The sequence below is a fragment of the Topomyia yanbarensis genome, chromosome 2 (assembly GCF_030247195.1).
Source record: "Topomyia yanbarensis strain Yona2022 chromosome 2, ASM3024719v1, whole genome shotgun sequence".
In the NCBI taxonomy this organism is placed as follows: Eukaryota; Metazoa; Arthropoda; class Insecta; order Diptera; family Culicidae; genus Topomyia; species Topomyia yanbarensis.
Window position 1 is genome coordinate 103779684 of NC_080671.1, and position 19126 is coordinate 103798809.

Genomic DNA, 19126 nt, shown 5'->3' on the forward strand with positions numbered 1-19126 from the left:
AATTTTGACTAGTTTGTACATTATTTAAGTTTTTAATGCCATGATATTAAAAATCTTTGGATTCATCTTTTGGAATAAATTCTTAGAAGTATTTCGGAACGATATGCGCAAAAAATTTGAAAATTTATCGTGAGATGGCTGAATTATATGCGTTTAAAATTGGACCACTTTTCGTTACATACCATTTTTGTGGAATTTGCAACGTTCACCCCCATATCGAAAACAAAGACGTAGTCCTATGTCAAAAATAATACATAGATTAATAACAGGCGTTAGGAATATTTCGTATTCGGACTTGTGGGTGATAAAATTTCAGTAACTTTTTCGACGCTTTAGAAATCGTGAGATATTGGATCAGTACAGGGAAAAATGTTTCCCAGAATCATGATTAAGGGGGGCGTCTGGTGAAATGTGCTTAAACCGAAAGTTATTTTGCTGTACGATTTTGATCTTTTGTGTAATATTAAGATTTATTTATGCATTTATTGTACATGAAAAAAAAATTCCAGTCACGCAGAGCGTTCCAAGCGTAAACGTCCAACCATTTCCACGTCGAGGAGCGCCACGACGAACATCATAACACTTGGTAAAATTGTCTGACACAGGAAATTCAATAAGATTTGTAGAGCTCAGACTTGTATTTACTCGAACAAAAAAAAATAAATGTTCGAGTTTTTGATAATGGCTTCATGAAAATTGAAAAATTTCATATTTTCATGTCAAATTTGCTCAATTTTCGTCAAAATAATAGGGACCTATTCTCAACCACCAAAGGCATCAGTCACAATACCAGTGTGCTCTCTGCTGCTACCCAAGCCACTGCAAGCAGTTGCTTTTTACTTGTGTGCTTTGTCTGAAGAACAAAGGGAACCATTACTATTATTCTATCAAGATGACTGAGTCTCGACAACAAAATGTGATTCTTCGGGCCAACACGGTGCCCATTGACTTCCGATCTTTCGGCATAAGACCGAGTATTGCTGATGTGGAACATTTGCTGAAGGAGAAAATGCAGCTACGGTTTTCAGACGTCAGTTTCATTCAGTTGGCGCACGTCAGACACGCGGTGCTGATAACGTTCAACAAATTCGCCCAGGCAAAAAGATTCATTTCGCAAAATAACTTGAAACACGTTCTGGATTGTGACACCGCAAAAATCAAGATCCCTGTGTATATGGATAACATAAACGTGGAAGTTAAATTACATGATTTGGCATCACGTACTTGCAAAGTGGCCATTAAAAGATTCATGTCGTATTAAGGAGAAGTGGAATCAATCACGGAGGATACGTGGAGGAACTACTTTCCAGGTATTTCAAATGGTGTTTTTGTGGTGAGAATGCGGGTAGACCAACCCATTCCCATTAAGAAATACCAACACTCAGTCTCCAATAGCATTCCCTGAGCCACAAACGGTTGCCAAATTTGTGGCTGCTGTTCAAGCAATAATGACAACTGCGAAAGCCGCGTCAAGTACCACAAACTCAACAGCTAATTCTAGCAACGAGGGAGCTACTAGCAATGACGGAGGGTTCACGGTCGTGACCCGAAAGGGAAAGAAGTTAGGAACAACACCTGATCGCGAACATCAAGGCAGTAACCCTGATGATGACCCGGACATGTGCGAAGACGACAAAGATACAAATAACCCCCATGATATAGTTGACGTAAATGCAAGGATTTCCCCGACACGAAAACGGATCTCCGCGCGCAATGGCAAGTCGCGCGCACGGGATTGATCTTAGCATTAATTGTTTATTATTTTTATTGTTTACATCATGTAAATATATAAAAGACCCACGGCTCCGTGAAGCTAACGCATTGAGCCGTGTCAAATAAACGAATTAAAAAAAATAATAGGGATAACAATTTTTTATTCAGTTTTTATGGTTCATCGACAGGCTACACATATTGTGCATTCTCATAAAAAACCAAGCCAATTTGAAAAAAGCGGTTTCGAGAAAAACACTTTTAAATGGTGTACCACATAAAATTGCATCACGTAAAAAATGCTGTAGAAAATGACCCATTGGGTATTTTCTCTTAAAAATTTGGGTAGATATAGTTTAAAATGTATTGTTTATACTGTATTTTTATCGCTTCTAGTTTTTCGAAAATTGTTGTCAATAGATTGAAATCAGCGTGTGTTATAGCAAATATGCGCGAGGAATTCATGGGTGTTTAAAGGGTTATATATGAGGTCGGCCAAGAAATCGATTTTTTTATTATTCTATCGTAAAGTTCAGGTTTTTAAGAATGTTATCTTAAATTTTTATAGAGATCGTAGCAGTGGATGCAAAGTTATAGCGTTTTTCATCTTGCTCCCTTACGGAGACGAGTCACACTGTTGGACTTAAAAATGGCGTTAACCATCAATTTCCGTTTTATATCGACCACCCCTTTCAAATAACATCCATATTGATGATGGTTACTTCCATTTTCTGGTAACCGGAAGTCGTAATCGCTCTCAAAATGACATAAATCTACAAATTCCGTTATTTTACGACCATCCCCTTTCAAATGGCATCCATATTGATAATGGTTTTCACTAATTGCTGAAACCTACCTTAGGATAACTCATTGTTGTGCTAAGGTTTATATCCCGTTTCTGCTCTTGCTTGTACTTAAACCGGTTTTGCTCCTAATAAAACGTATACCGTTTTAGCACGCAGTGATTTTTTAACCCACTCTTGCTCTCAGCCTCTCATATATGCCATACACAGTTAAAGGTTTTTTTTTCTGGTAATTTTGAATTATTTTTCATGCCTACCAGCACCACTGATTGATGCACAAATCAAACTCGGACCTTATCTTAATTCTTTTAAATTCTCCTCTTTTCAGATCCAGTCAACTGTGCAGTTTTGAAACAATAAAATTTGAAACACCGTCGGCACCGGGAACAAGTCTTATGCGTCAGTTCATCGAAAAAGTTAGTCTTCTATCTATATACTATTTTAAGCTCTGTTTACAGGTTCATTTGTATAGTGGTAAACAATGAACATTTATGCAGGAATTCTAATTTTAACCTAAACAACTTAGCTTTTTTATGCCTTTGGGAGAGTTTTCGTAATGTAACTTTGTGATGTAAACCTCTTCTTTTTGGTTAAGAGAGAAGGGGCAAGTATTTTCCACGAGAATATTTTTTTATTTGGTGATACAGAGAGTATTCGTCTATTTAGGGTGACCGTATCAGCCAAGACCCAGGTCAATCAAAAGGGAACCCCCCCCCCCCCTTACCTCTCACACACGTATCTGATGAAATACTCACCAGGTTTTAAGCAGTTCTAGGAAAGTTTTGAGAGACCACTCGGGGCCCCTATAATTGAGCAGGTATAAACTGCTGTAGAGTAGAATGATCAAAAAATGATCCCCAACGGGGAGCCATCTATGCCAAATCATTGAACCTTGTGAAAGCATTAAAAATACTGTAGGAATCAAAGTATATGGAGAAAAAAAATTAGATTTTCATCACTATATATGGCATTGTAAATGTCCAGGTACCGTCGAAAGAGGAAAGTTTATTTTGATTGATCTTGATATTAGCATTCCTGATCAATCTAACCGACTATATGCGATTTTGGGAGTTCGAATTCAGATGACCTACGTACAGTGTAATGGACTTACCAGTTGCGCTATTACTCCCTATATGATATAATCTGACCTTCATAATTGTAAGACGTTGATTGAGGTTGAAGAGTGCCTCCGTCAATAACACTAGTTTATAAGAAAAATGAAGCTTCAAGAAAAAGTATTTTTTGGATTATTTTAGGTTGCTGAACTCGAAAACAATATTCATTTTTTTGTTCAAAGGAAAGATTTTGTGATATTCTCAAAAAACTCGTTTTTGATTACTTTTTGTAGTTTTTAGCCAATATTTCGTGCCAAAAACATTCAAATTATTTAGTAAATATGCAAAACAAACAAATTTTTTTTCGGACCTTTTAGAATCTAAGATGACAAATAATATGTTTACGTTAATTTTAAGCCTAATATCACTAACATCGGATGGAAAATGTTGATGCTATGGTACATAGAAGGTGTAGCACTGGTCTCAGAAGCCAGTCGTCAAATATTCGAGTCCCTATCGGGAAGGAGTCTCAGTGGGATCGTAGCACTGGCCACATAATATTCTGTGAACTCAGAATCTGTTGTGAAGCCTGTTGAAGCAGAAGGCTAAAATTCCTTTAATTCGTAAAATATGTACTCACCGCAGACAAAACAAAACTTTCCAACGATATTTCCACATTTTAAAAAGAGCACTTAGTTGTACAATGAAATGTCCAAAACCATTCAAATGCCGCAGGATGGATGGATGCAAGCTCGAGAAGACAGTACCCAACACAAACAATAACTATCAAGTATAGAAGATTAGTATGATTGCGCGAAAAATTAAAAGTTACAATTTTCACTCAGTGCGTCATATTATCTACATTTTTTATCCGACTTTTGTGACCATTGGATTAAAATTTATGCAAAAAGATTATTTACCTCATTAGATTCTAAAAGAATTTTGTTCTGTCCTTGATTTATTATAAAAAATTTACTAGAAATATGCATTTTTTAAAAAAAAGGTCGACCATTAGGCTTTTTTTACTTTGGTCGATTGTAATCATAATAAATATACATTTCTCGACAAACATACGATTACGACTTAATAGCCAACTGTCAAAATTCTCTTTGAAAGCTAACTCCGGACAAACCGTTACTGGCTAAATGCAGTTCATAGCAGTTAATGCAAGAGAAACTTTTTTCTTTTGTTTACTATAAATATCTGTGATTGGCGGGTAACAGTTTGTCTGAAATTTCCTTTCAAAGAGAATTTTGACAGTTGGCTTTTAAGCCGTAACCATATGTTTGTCGAGATTTGATCTACGCATATTATATATTTTCGGAAAGGGCACATCAATACCTTTCGAACTGTTTCGATCGGATCCTATTTGAACAAGATATTGACAAATAACTAAAATAGTGCCCAAAAACACCTTTTTCAAAGAAATCTTGAAAATGCTTCTTTGAAAAAAATGGACCTGGTATTCGTGTTCAACGATCCAACATTAACTGAGGAAACACCTTTCTTCTTAGCTTATCGCGATTACCTTAAAATTGTTAAAATCTGTCACATTAGATTCTGAAAATATAAAAAATTATTTTTCTGTAATAAAAAATAGAGCAAAAACAAAAAAAGCGGAAGCAAAAGAAAAACGTTTTTTTTTAACTCGAACTTCTTTCAAAGAGAAGTTGAGTATTATTTTCGTATTCAGCGACCCAAAATTTATCTAGAAAACACTTTTTATCGTAACTTCATTTTTCTTGTAAACAAGTGTACTCTTATTTAAGACCAAAAGAGATATGTGAAAAGCAGAGCAACTTTCATTCGGTGCCTAATAACATTGCCAGTTTTTGTCGGATTTCCGTGATCTTAGGCTTAAAATTCACGTGAGAAGTTTGCCTGTCACATAAGATATTAAAAGATTTTTTTGCTGATTTTTTTTTATGAAAAATCAACCAAAAATTAGTAATTTTACCAAACTCTACTTTTTTGACTTTGGTTGCTCTTAACCCTAAATTGTTGATATTTTATCTTAACATGTTATACATTTTTGGAATGGGCACATCAATACCTTCCAAATGGTGAGTCGTTTGTGTTAATCGGAAGATTTGTTCCTGAGATATTGACCAAAAACTGCAAAAAGTGCTCAAAAACCCCTTTTTTAAAAAATCACAAAAACGGTTCTTAGAAAAAAAAAAAAATGAATATGATTTTCGTGCTCAGCGACCCAAAATTGACTTAGAAAACACCTTTTTTCTTAACTTCATGCAATTAACCCAAAATTTGTAAACTAGTGTAATGAGGAATGATGGAGTAAGGCGGGTTAAACGTCAACACTACAATGTCGACGATTCATTTAATAATTGTCCTTACACTATGACAATCTAGGAAAAATATTTAGCAATATGCCAATATAATTCAATTTGTCTCTTCATACACAAATTGTTGGTGAGGTAGATTTTTGTTATATATTCTGACAGAATTTTTTTGTTTTTTTTTATAGTGAACATTTTAAGTAATATTAATATTTTTTATATTCAACGAATTAGTATCTCAAAGACGGGTTGTTAAGTGGCAAGTCTAGGGTTTTGATAGTAGAGTAGCCTCTCTAGTATCGGACTCAGTGCAGAAAGAAACCGAAGAAAAAAAACAATAATTAGCCTGGGTGGGCGTAGCGTAGTTGGTAAATCGATTGCCTTGTACGCAGCGCACCGGGATTCGAGTCCCAACTCCGCACATAAGGTTAGAAATTTTTCATAAGAGATTTTTCTAACCCGAAGAGGCGAATGACCTTAAGGTTAAAACCTCTATAATAAAAAAAAATAAAAAAAAAATAATTAGCCTTTCCACCTTTCGAAAGTATAAATGTTCAATACCATCATCGTTAAACAAACAAATAAACATAGTGAAACATCGAAATTACTCGAATCTGTTAATATGAGCAATACAATTAATTTCAATAACTCACTACTACAACTATTAGGAATTTATTCATAATCAGCCAGTCTAGTCTAGCCTAGTCTAGTCTAGTCTACACATACACAGCCAATACATGTAGGTATCCTGAAAAATTGCAGGCGTTCGCTTACAATTTTTCTTGTTAATATTAATGTTTGTGGTACGTATAATATGTGACACAAGCATTAAAGCAGCCAGGCCAACTGTGCAGCGTAAAAAATGAAGATGATTCAAAATTATACGGCAATCATATTATTCATTTAATAAAGAATTTAATCAACGAATTATTTTGAACCTTGAATAAGGAAAAAACGTGGACAACCGTACCGACCGTTTGAATTTAATGGGGGTTTGATAAATCGTTGGGAGTGGGTTGGCTAAAAGGGTTAATATTACTCCTTCGGTCCTTTCCTGGGATGGGAGATATTTAATCCTGTCCTGGCTAATAAGCCTAGGTTATAGCGCCTTTACTCGCTTTCAAACTTACCGTGCCGTGACAGATAGGAATATTAACAACAACCACCCAAATCCAAAGATTGGGAAGTCAATGTAAATAATATTATCTGCTGACTAGTGATAGGCGGTTCACGTACGCTAATTCATGATACACTTCGTAGGATGCCCTGGCACACCCTGCCTTCCCAGTGTAATCATTTATAAAATAATATAAAGTGTATGATACATGCGAAAATGTAAAATAATCATAAATATTTAATACACCCACCGTGTGCCAAAAATTTGATATTGGCTGAATGTGCTATTTACTCCGTTTGTCCTATTTCCACTTACAAAAATAATAATAAATAATTGATATAAAGTGTTATGAAAACTAAAACGCGTACGAGACCTTATGTGAATGTTCAGATTCATTGTGATTAAAATGATTGCCAGAAAATATGATATTTTGAGTCGTTTCAAAATGATTTAACAATTAGTTCTAAAAATTTATTGTTGAATCTATCATTTCACCACATATTGATTTCCGCTCATCCATTTTGCAATGCAATGCCAGAAGAATTTCAGGAAAAAGTTTTAAATGAATATTGAAATAAAAGCAGGAACATTACCGGGATTATTCCGAATCATATTAAGGGCTGTCACGGCCAAAGCTATCTCTAGCGGTAAACTATTCCTAAACTAATAATTCATTAGACTTAACCGCCATTTCAACGTACACTACGTACAATCACTCACATTATTACAAATATAAAAAATCAAACGGATACTTAACGAATAGTAAAAGCAATATTGTTACAAAAAAAAATATAAAAAAAGTTGCTCTGGACCCCTCGACGGATCATTTTGATCTTAGTTTCAAATGAAAGGGGAAAGTCCATTCTTTCATATTCCGAAGTTTCAGAGATGCTGATTTTTTTTGCATAAAGTTGTTTCAATAAATACACAGTGGGTAACTTTCTAGCTCGTCAGTATAGAAAGTATTTTTGAGTGCGATCATAGTGAGCCATGTCTAATTTAAATTTTTATCAGATTGTCGGTAATATTCATATGATTCCTCCAAAGACACCGGATTTTTCTCTTGTACCTATTTTCTCCGACATGAGTAATTTAAGGTAGGAAATACTTTATTGAAAAAGGCCAAAAATCGTTCTATTTCAATCTGAACACTTCAATCGTATGTAATTTCCAACTTATTCAACACTCCATTGCCACTCCCTTTACGATTAGTGAGTAAGAGAAAAGCAACCCCGCTCTGACCGAACCTGCCTGACCCTTAACTGTTGCTGAACAGCTTCGTAAAGGACTCAGTTCAAACACATAAAATTCCCTAAAAAGGGTTGCGGTCGAATCGTTGGCGCTGTCCCACCCAGCCGGTTTCCCCAATCACGTTTCACAAAATGATGATGGCGAAAGACGCTTGGGCAGCAAAAAAGGTTTCTATTTCGTAAACTGATATGGTATCATCAAAACCTAATCGTTTGTGCTATTGGATTTTAAATGGGACTGTTTCTTGTAGTTTATTGAGTTTCAGTTAATCCAAATAGATAGCCATAGCCGGCTGACAAAGAATGAGGCGAAAACCATTCAGAAAATCACAATACCAGACAGATCAACGGAAGGTTCTAAATAGTGAACTTTGTCTAACTTAACAACGGAATTAGTGTTCAACAGACAGCTTTGTCCCCGGAGCAAACTTTCCTTGCCGTTACCGAATAATTTTCCCTAAACCAAGCGGATTTATCTTACTTCCCATGATTTGGCAAACGACCGTACTTTTCGTTGTGCATATACCATTTGTCACGCAGCTAGCTTGGATAGAATTCATTAAATCCGTGAGGATCGTGCTCTTTTTCTAGATGCCGAGGAAGTGCGTAAAACTGTCTGTTATCTGTGAACGGCAATTTCGCCGCCTGCTCAAACAACATAAAACGAAAAACTGTTCTTTTGGAGGCCGCCGCATGAGCGCGCAAAAAGGGAAAATGAACTTTTTTATCACTTCTCTACTAACGCTACCGCGTCAGGAGGGTGTAGGTAGGAAACTAAATTCGCTCCAATCCTGACTCGTAACTTCTAGTTCGGCGAATCCCGTTGATCCTTTTCCGCTGGAGCGTGTTTTACATGGAGGCTTATGTTCGGCAAAGTGTGACATCAACTACTGTAGGGTTGATGTTCACTTTTGCTCCCAACTTTTTCTTTCTCGTTTATTAAAGTAACCTTATAACAACAGTAACGCCAGATGGGTCTGCCGAGTCGACGATTCATTTTTCATTTGTGCTTGGGGGTGATTGTTTCTGTTTACTTTCTCGTCCAGATAGCGATAGCTGTATACAAACATACTCACACTTCTGCGAACAGTCAGTGATAAGGGGTTGTTGGTTGCGGTAGCTTTTCCAGTATTTTGCTGTTGCTTCCTGGGTGGTGACCATTTCTGTCGAGCCTGCCGCAACGGTACCACAGGTAATCTTTCCTTCCTCTATCGGATTATAAACGTGACAAATTGAAATGACAAGTTCTGCTTTCGTTCTTCTGGCGATGCTGGTTCTGCTTGTGCTTTTGAAGCTAATTTTCCGACCGGTTTCAATTTGGATTTTCGTACCGAGAGGATGGAATTTAATCAAAACGATGATCTTTCGAATTGATTGGTAAGAGATTGAAAATGTACTCAACCAAACTGGAAAGCATATTATTTATTTTTTCATCTGTTTACGAGAACGTTCTTATTTTCAGCTTGTTCAGACCATCAATGTCTTAAATATTCCACAACATTGATAGAAAAGCAATCAAGCTGTGATTTTTCATGAAAATCTAGGTCATGGATCTTCTGTGGTCATTCGTACCGCCGCTAATCACCCCAACTCCAGCATTGACTCCAGCAAACTCATGTCAAGTTCCAGTCGATTTACCAATTACTGGCCGACGCGGAAACTAAGGGGGAACCAAAAGAGGGGAAACACTGCGCAACACTGAATTTGATTGTCCCCTTCGGTATAAATTTTATCGACAAGCACAACATTTTCTGGCTTCTGCACGGGTCGTCCCCCGTAGAAGACTTTTTATTGTAGCGTGGAGGATAGTGGATGGAATTCCAAGTAGGTTGACAAGACGGCACTCGTGTGTCGTTCTTTCTACCAAGCGGAATGGAGATGTGGTGACTGCTGGCTGGTTTGGAATTGGTTTTTATCTATATGTATCAAATCCGTGCTTCCGTGCAAGTGACACAGCTGAACAAATTCTATTTGCTGTTTTTATTTCATTTACTATGTGTATGTTTTATGTATGTTCTCATGTGGCAATTTCTCGGTGCGGGAAGATAAACCAGGACAGCAGATCAGATTTTTGATAGCTTGGTCCGACCGGGCAGGATGTTGGAGGTTATGAGCTATGAAATGGGTTGTTATTGCGGTGGTATTGATTCAATTATACTGTCCAAAGCAAGTCAGCATAAACACAATTGATTTTATTTGTAAAGATGAACAATTCTATCCGTATTTCCGGAATTATAAGTACGATCAGTAAGGAATTCAACAGCCAGTCTTTAGACATACTATAAATTACATTTGAAATCGAATTAGTCCTTTCATGCCTAACATTTTTCTGTTGCATGTAGGGTTTCAAAGCTATTTTGCCTTAAAAATTGTGAAGTCAAGAAGCGTTAAAAACTTTTTTCATAAAGCTAGGTGCTTCCTTCGCAGTAATAGAAGTTACTCAATTTCAATCTTCCAATCTGCTTAACTCAATTCTTCTAGAATATTTACAATAGTCCAATTTGTTTTTTGTTAGAGTTACCCTACTGCAGCTGTAGAGCTAGGGTCTCGGAAGGGCTCCCAGTCAGAATCACTCACTACAATTGCAGACGAGACGGGAAATGTCACCCACTGAAACACTGCTTAACGTCAATTGCAGCGGGACGTGAGTCTAAATGTGATATTCATGTTACTATATTTTAATTGACGCAAGCTTCTACTGGATCGATTTTGTTGGCTATTTTCGGCAAGTTTAAGACAAAGAAAAACGAAAGCAATGAAATTGAAAGACGGATAGCTATTCTAGAGCGAATGAGTTATAAACTTAGAACGGAAAACTAGGACTAGGCAGGTTTATATGAACATGATCGAAAGAAAATGTGAAGAATCCTTTTGCTAGTAGGAGTTGGGCGTTAGGGCATTTTTTTGAATTCTCAAAGACCACCCCCCCCCCTCACATATTGTGACAAATGTCAAAGTAAGCTCAGATGTCAAATTTCACATCATTTGGACAATTCTATACTCCCGCCCACTTCGCTTGAAATTTATGAAATTGGTAATATGGGAAAATGTGGAGGAAAAATATATTAAATGCTATAACTCTTGAAGTAGCAATCAGAAAATTACATTTTTTACCTCTTTTTAAAGGAAATATTCTTAGTATTGGAATGGAGATATTTCTGTTTCCCTAAAATACAGAAAAGTGCTCTAGAATACCTATCTTTTAATTTCATTGCTTTGGTTTCTCTTAGTCTTAAACTTGCCGAAAATAACCAACGAAATGGATACAGTGGAATGAAATATGCATTGTACTGTTCAGATATGTGCGGGCGTAGGGACTTCACGATCGGGCGTGTATTATCGTGAAGGACTCGAGCGTTTGAGTGTTTGATCGCCTGAGTGTTTGTATGTCACGCGTGCTAACGTGTATGGTACTTCGCGTGGATTAATTCGATTTTATAACCGTATGACCATTCGAATATTCCGTGTGTTCTTAAATGATCGCTCGGGCCATAAATCTGGTGATTGATTTACAGTGAACGGTTCAGATACTTGAAGAGAGTTTCCCCTTATTACTAGAGTTCCCGGTCATGTCGCCATGAAACGTTTTGTCTAGAGAATATGAGTGTCTTTTTTTTATTGGTCCAACTGAAGGCATGAGTGTAGGCTGCTAGGGTGGACCGAAGGTGGAGACTTCCGGACGTAACCGACTCATGACTGCGCGAGCGGCGGAATAATGCTTGAAATCGCGTTTGTAAATTTATAGATGCTACAACGTTCACTTAATTGCCGGGGTGTTTTAATGTTGGCGAGATCGCGGCCGCAAGTTAGTGTTACGTATTCGCGTTTGTGGTCATGTTTGTGTTATCGCGATGGCAACGAGCGTTTGTACGTTTGGAATGGGAGAGATAGTGAGTGCATATGAGAGACAATGCAATTGATTGTGTTAGGGAGTGTTAGTATGAATCTAATTTAAGATATAGCAATAAAAGTAAACATAACATGCCGAATAAAGAAAAAAAGTTCAATTTAATCCACTTAGCAGTGAGATGAGACATTTCCGACACATATCACTGTTGGGTCATTCAATAGTTTGCAGAACGCATGCGAAGTAGGAACCGTACACCCCGATTCCTGAACGAATAAAACCTCGAATAAACTGAATAAATTATAGAAAAACAATAAAACAAATCAAATTCCAAAATTATTAAAGCAAACAAATGAAACAAAAATAAAAGATCTTAAAATAAGTGGAACAATTAACATAAATCAAATTATTAAAATAAATAAATCAAATGAACGCTGAAAGCTTAATAAACGAAAAATTAGATAATATTTAAAAAACCTATTTTAATCCACCTAGCGGTGCAATTGTGCCTTTCTCATTTCTCTAAACTATGGCACGGAGGCTTTTTATGTTCAACATAATTGTGGAAATGTCCATTACATTCTTAGTACACTTTGCACTTATACACAATGGCATGCCAGCCACGAACTTGATGAGCTACGTGTCGACGGTGAAACACTTGAAACAAAAAAAATATCATACTCCATTAGCCTAATCAGTATTAGATCAATGTTATCTGCTTGCTAACTCATTTTGTCATGCGGGGGTGGGTATGTGAGGAGGGCGAAAGTCCCATGAACGAACGACTCCCCAGCTTAAATTGGTATGCTTTGTGATATAGTGGTGGTTTAAAGATGATGGGGTTGAAAGGAAGGGGTATGAGGGCTGGATGGGGTGGTGGTCTAAGGGGTGATTTAAGGAGATTTTTAAAGGAGAGGAGTGTACAGTAGAGGGGGGGGGGGTGTAACCCCTCTCCGTAAACCATCAACTACGCTCCTGTTAAAATCAAGAATCCTTATGCGAGTCGAAAAAAAAATTAGGTTGACGTTTTTCAGAGTGATTGCATAACCTTTCTATATGAGAAAGGCAAAAATGTGCCAAAATCCAAAAAAGTGAATCGTCGTTAAATTTTTTTTCGAGTTTGCATCAAATCTCGACGTTTCATGCACCTTGAACACATTTAGCATCAAAATAAAAATTCTATTTTTAATTTTTCCTATAGTTTATATGAGAAATTTCTGTGTGGCCGCACTCTGAAACCCGTAATTCCAGAACCAGAATTCCGATCGATCCAAAATTCAATAACATCCTATGGGAAGGTTGCAGCGTTCATTTGAGACTAAGTTTGGGCAAATCGGTCCAGCCATCTCTGAGAAAAATGAGTGATATTATTTGACACATACGCACATACATACACACACATACACACACACATATATATACACACATACACACATACATACGCACATACACACACACATACAAAATTTTTTTCGATCTCGACGAACTGAGTGACACTCGGCCCTCCGGGCCGGGATTAGGTTGACGTTTTTCAGAGTGATTGCATAACCTTTCTATATGAGAAAGGCAAAACTTAAAAAATTACTACAATAGATTAAGTGGAGGTAAAATAACAAATTGAATAAAATTAATAAGGGGAATGAATTAATAAGATTAATAAAATGAAAAATCACAAAAAGTGTACGAACTGGAAAAAATTTAAAATGCATAAAATGCATAAAATGCATAAAATGCATAAAATGCATAAAATGCATAAAATGCATAAAATGCATAAAATGCATAAAATGCTTAAAATGCATAAAATGCATAAAATGCATAAAATGCATGAAATGCATAAAATGCATGAAATGCATAAAATGCATGAAATGCATAAAATGCATAAAATGCATAAAATGCATAAAATGCATAAAATGCATAAAATGCATAAAATGCATAAAATGCATAAAATGCATAAAATGCATAAAATGCATAAAATGCATAAAATGCATAAAATGCATAAAATGCATAAAATGCATAAAATGCATAAAATGCATAAAATGCATAAAATGCATAAAATGCATAAAATGCATAAAATGCATAAAATGCATAAAATGCATAAAATGCATAAAATGCATAAAATGCATAAAATGCATAAAATGCATAAAATGCATAAAATGCATAAAATGCATAAAATGCATAAAATGCATAAAATGCATAAAATGCATAAAATGCATAAAATGCATAAAATGCATAAAATGCATAAAATGCATAAAATGCATAAAATGCATAAAATGCATAAAATGCATAAAATGCATAAAATGCATAAAATGCATAAAATGCATAAAATGCATAAAATGCATAAAACGCATAAAATGCATAAAATGCATAAAATGCATAAAATGCATAAAATGCATAAAATGCATAAAATGCATAAAATGCATAAAATGCATAAAATGCATAAAATGCATAAAATGCATAAAATGCATAAAATGCATAAAATGCATAAAATGCATAAAATGCATAAAATGCATAAAATGCATAAAATGCATAAAATGCATAAAATGCATAAAATGCATAAAATGCATAAAATGCATAAAATGCATAAAATGCATAAAATGCATAAAATGCATAAAATGCATAAAATGCATAAAATGCATAAAATGCATAAAATGCATAAAATGCATAAAATGCATAAAATGCATAAAATGCATAAAATGCATAAAATGCATAAAATGCATAAAATGCATAAAATGCATAAAATGCATAAAATGCATAAAATGCATAAAATGCATAAAATGCATAAAATGCATAAAATGCATAAAATGCATAAAATGCATAAAATGCATAAAATGCATAAAATGCATAAAATGCATAAAATGCATAAAATGCATAAAATGCATAAAATGCATAAAATGCATAAAATGCATAAAATGCATAAAATGCATAAAATGCATAAAATGCATAAAATGCATAAAATGCATAAAATGCATAAAATGCATAAAATGCATAAAATGCATAAAATGCATAAAATGCATAAAATGCATAAAATGCATAAAATGCATAAAATGCATAAAATGCATAAAATGCATAAAATGCATAAAATGCATAAAATGCATAAAATGCATAAAATGCATAAAATGCATAAAATGCATAAAATGCATAAAATGCATAAAATGCATAAAATGCATAAAATGCATAAAATGCATAAAATGCATAAAATGCATAAAATGCATAAAATGCATAAAATGCATAAAATGCATAAAATGCATAAAATGCATAAAATGCATAAAATGCATAAAATGCATAAAATGCATAAAATGCCCAAAATGCATAAAATGCCCAAAATGCATAAAATGCCCAAAATGCATAAAATGCCCAAAATGCATAAAATGCCCAAAATGCATAAAATGCCCAAAATGCATAAAATGCCCAAAATGCATAAAATGCCCAAAATGCATAAAATGCCCAAAATGCATAAAATGCCCAAAATGCATAAAATGCCCAAAATGCATAAAATGCCCAAAATGCATAAAATGCCCAAAATGCATAAAATGCCCAAAATGCATAAAATGCCCAAAATGCATAAAATGCCCAAAATGCATAAAATGCCCAAAATGCATAAAATGCCCAAAATGCATAAAATGCCCAAAATGCATAAAATGCCCAAAATGCATAAAATGCCCAAAATGCATAAAATGCCCAAAATGCATAAAATGCCCAAAATGCATAAAATGCCCAAAATGCATAAAATGCCCAAAATGCATAAAATGCCCAAAATGCATAAAATGCCCAAAATGCATAAAATTCCCAAAATGCATAAAATGCCCAAAATGCATAAAATGCCCAAAATGCATAAAATGCCCAAAATGCCCAAAATGCCCAAAATGCCCAAAATGCCCAAAATGTCCAAAATGCCCAAAATGCCCAAAATGCATAAAATGCCCAAAATGCATAAAATGCCCAAAATGCATAAAATGCCCAAAATGCATAAAATGCCCAAAATGCATAAAATGCCCAAAATGCATAAAATGCCCAAAATGCATAAAATGCCCAAAATGCATAAAATGCCCAAAATGCATAAAATGCCCAAAATGCCCAAAATACCCAAAATGCCCAAAAAGGTACAAAATGTACAAAATGTACAAAATGTACAAAATGTACAAAATGCCCAAAATGCCCAAAATGCACAAAATGCACAAAATGCACAAAATGCCAAAAATGTCCAAAATGCACAAAATGTACAAAATACCCAAAATGCATAAAATACACAAAATGCCCAAAATGCAGAAGATGCATAAAATGCAGAAAATGCAGAAAATTCAGAAAATGCAGCAAATTCAGAAAATGCAGAAAATACAAAAAATACAGATATTACAGAAAATACAGAAAATACAATAAATACAGGAAATACAGAAAATACAGAAAATACAGAAAATACAGAAAATACAGAAAATACAGAAAATACAGAAAATACAGAAAATACAGAAAATACAGAAAACACAGAAAATACAGAAAATACAGAAAATACAGAAAATACAGAAAATGCAGAAAATACAGAAAATACAGAAAATACAGAAAATACAGAAAATACAGAAAATACAGAAAATACAAAAAATGTAGAAAATGCAGAAAATGCAGAAAATTCAGACAATTCAGAAAAGGCATAAAATGGAAAAAAGAACAAAATGTAAAAAAGGCATTAAATACAAAAGGCATAAAATGCATAAAATGCATAAAATGCGTAAAATGAATATAATAAATAAAATGAATGTAATGAATATAGTGAATCTTTTCGTAGAGAATTTTCTTTAAGAAATTGTATTCATTTTCTTTGAACTTTTGTAGTCATCTGCTAGTGCTTCTCTTATAACGGGTGTTCACAGTTCGCTTTGAGACACGGACGTGACTACACGTATTCAAATAGCAGTCTTGATCCAAGCAACATATACCAATTGTTTTGTGCAGAGCATTGTGCTCGAGCACTAGAGTGTGTTAGAGCTGATAAAGATAAAAGGAAGAAGTGAAAATGGCGTCTAGTGGCTTTCGAGAGAATACAATGCGAATGTACTTCGGAAGGGAGCACATGGCTCCTGCAGATAAGGAAATATTTAAATTCTTCCGAGAAAACAGAATTACCAGTGATATGTTGGTATCTATGTATCGTGAAGGGAAAGAATACTCGATCTTTGCGAAGTTTAACAGTGAAAGCAGCTTAATGGAAACACTTCAGAGGTTACCTAGCCAAATAGGTTTCTCCTACGAGAATGGCAGTTCCGCCACTATCACTCTTTCGATCGCCGGGAAAAGATTCAAATACGTAAGATTGTTTGGACTACCCCCTGAGGTAGAAGATAAAGAGATTGCCAAAGAGATGGGAAAATTCGGTATCATTCATCAGATGGTCCGAGAACGGTACAGCCTTGAGTCTGGTTACCCGATCTGGTCAGGTGTGCGTGGAATTCATATGGAGATTACGCGCGATGTTCCAGCGAGTGTTAATATTAGTCACATGCAAGTTAGAGTATATTATGAAGGCCTCCAGGCGAAGTGTTTCCTTTGTGGGTCGACAGGACATCTGAAGGTAGCCTGTCCAAGGAAGTCAACGGTCAACGAACGGTTAAAAATTACGGGAGTGAGTTACAGAGATTCTCTCCTTGGTACAACTACGACTAGAATACCAACATTCGAAGAGCACGTGGTACAGGAGCCCGTCGATGACGTTGTAATGGACAACCAAAAACCGACGTCATCTAGCAATTCGGAACAACCTGATAGAGTGACAGGGAGCGTAGTGGAACAACCAGTAAATAAAACTAGCACAATAAGTGGTAAAGAGGCTGGAGCTCAAGTAAATATGGTCGGAGCGGACGAAACCGTGGCGGGGAAACCATCCCCGGATGCAGTTCAAACAACAAAAGAACAGGAGGAAGAGAATTTATGTAACGACGTTGAAATGCTAGAGATTAGGAACCGGAAACGGGGCAGGAAACCGAAGAGCGCCTCGGCTGAACAGAAGGAAGAGGAATCTGAAAACTCAACAACAGAATCAGATAATAACAACAGTGGTAGGACGTTGACAGTTCCAGACACTCCAAGCATCCTGGAGTCCCAAGGGATTCGAACAAGAGCAAAAAGCAAACAACGTAAACCAAATCCAGGTGAGAACACACAAAAAAAACTCAACTAAATGAACTACGTTCTGACGGTTGCTACTATTAACTTGAATAGCACCAATTCAAATGTTAACAAGAATTTACTTAAGGACTTTGTATCTGATCATAATATCGATGTTCTGTTCCTTCAGGAAGTGATATTTCAAAACTTTGAATTTATTCCATCACATTACGCACTAGTTAATGTAAATGCCAGGGACCTAGGTACAGCAATACTTATTAGAAGGGGATTGCGGTATAAAGATCAGCTTTATGATTCCAATGGAAGAATATTATCTGTTAACATTGCCAATATAAATTTCATTAATTTGTATGCTTATTCAGGAACTAATAAGCGTAAGGAACGTGATGAGATGTTCAAAAACGATTTAGCTGTCCATTTAAATAAAACAGGGGCATCTACTGTACTGGGTGGCGATTTCAACTGTATACTTGAAGAAGGTGATTCTCGCAGTTCCATTAAAAATTATTCCTCATGTTTGAAAAGTGTTATCAACGCTCTTGATTTCAAAGATATCTTACTATATAAAAAAGAACAAGAATTTACTTTCCTAAGGGGTAACACAGCTTCCAGAATTGATCGATTTTACGCTCCCTTGTCTATGATTACCAGTGTAACTCAAACAAACACAATAACAGTTGCATTTTCGGATCATAGGGCAGTTATGTTGAAACTAAAAGTAGGAAAAGAAGATTTGGCCCTGCGTGGTCGAGGATACTGGAAGATAAATCAGTACCTAATTGACAGAGAACAAGTGAAAGAAACCTTCGCTAGTGAATTCCAAAACTTAAAGAACAGACACATCTATAGTACCGATCGAAATGCATGGTGGAATTTCGCCTTCAAGCGAAAGTGCCGAAGTTTTTACAAAAACGAGAGCTGGAACCTCAACAA

The 19126-nt window shown here is 35.4% G+C and overlaps 1 protein-coding gene across 7 annotated transcripts in view; it reads left to right on the forward strand.

Moving 5' to 3' along the window:
• The window catches only part of LOC131679053 (uncharacterized), a 402206-nt gene that overhangs the window by 134217 nt on the left and 248863 nt on the right, over window positions 1-19126 (forward strand). For 4 of the 7 annotated variants that reach the window (XM_058959599.1, XM_058959600.1, XM_058959604.1 and 1 more), the window contains exon 3: window positions 2842-2929. The exons of 2 other annotated variants lie outside the window; for them this stretch is intronic. The gene's annotated coding sequence lies outside the window, so the exon portion shown is untranslated. Of the gene's footprint in view, window positions 1-2841; window positions 2930-9399; window positions 9425-19126 lie in introns of those variants that run through there. One more of the 7 variants, XM_058959602.1, reaches the window with a different exon arrangement.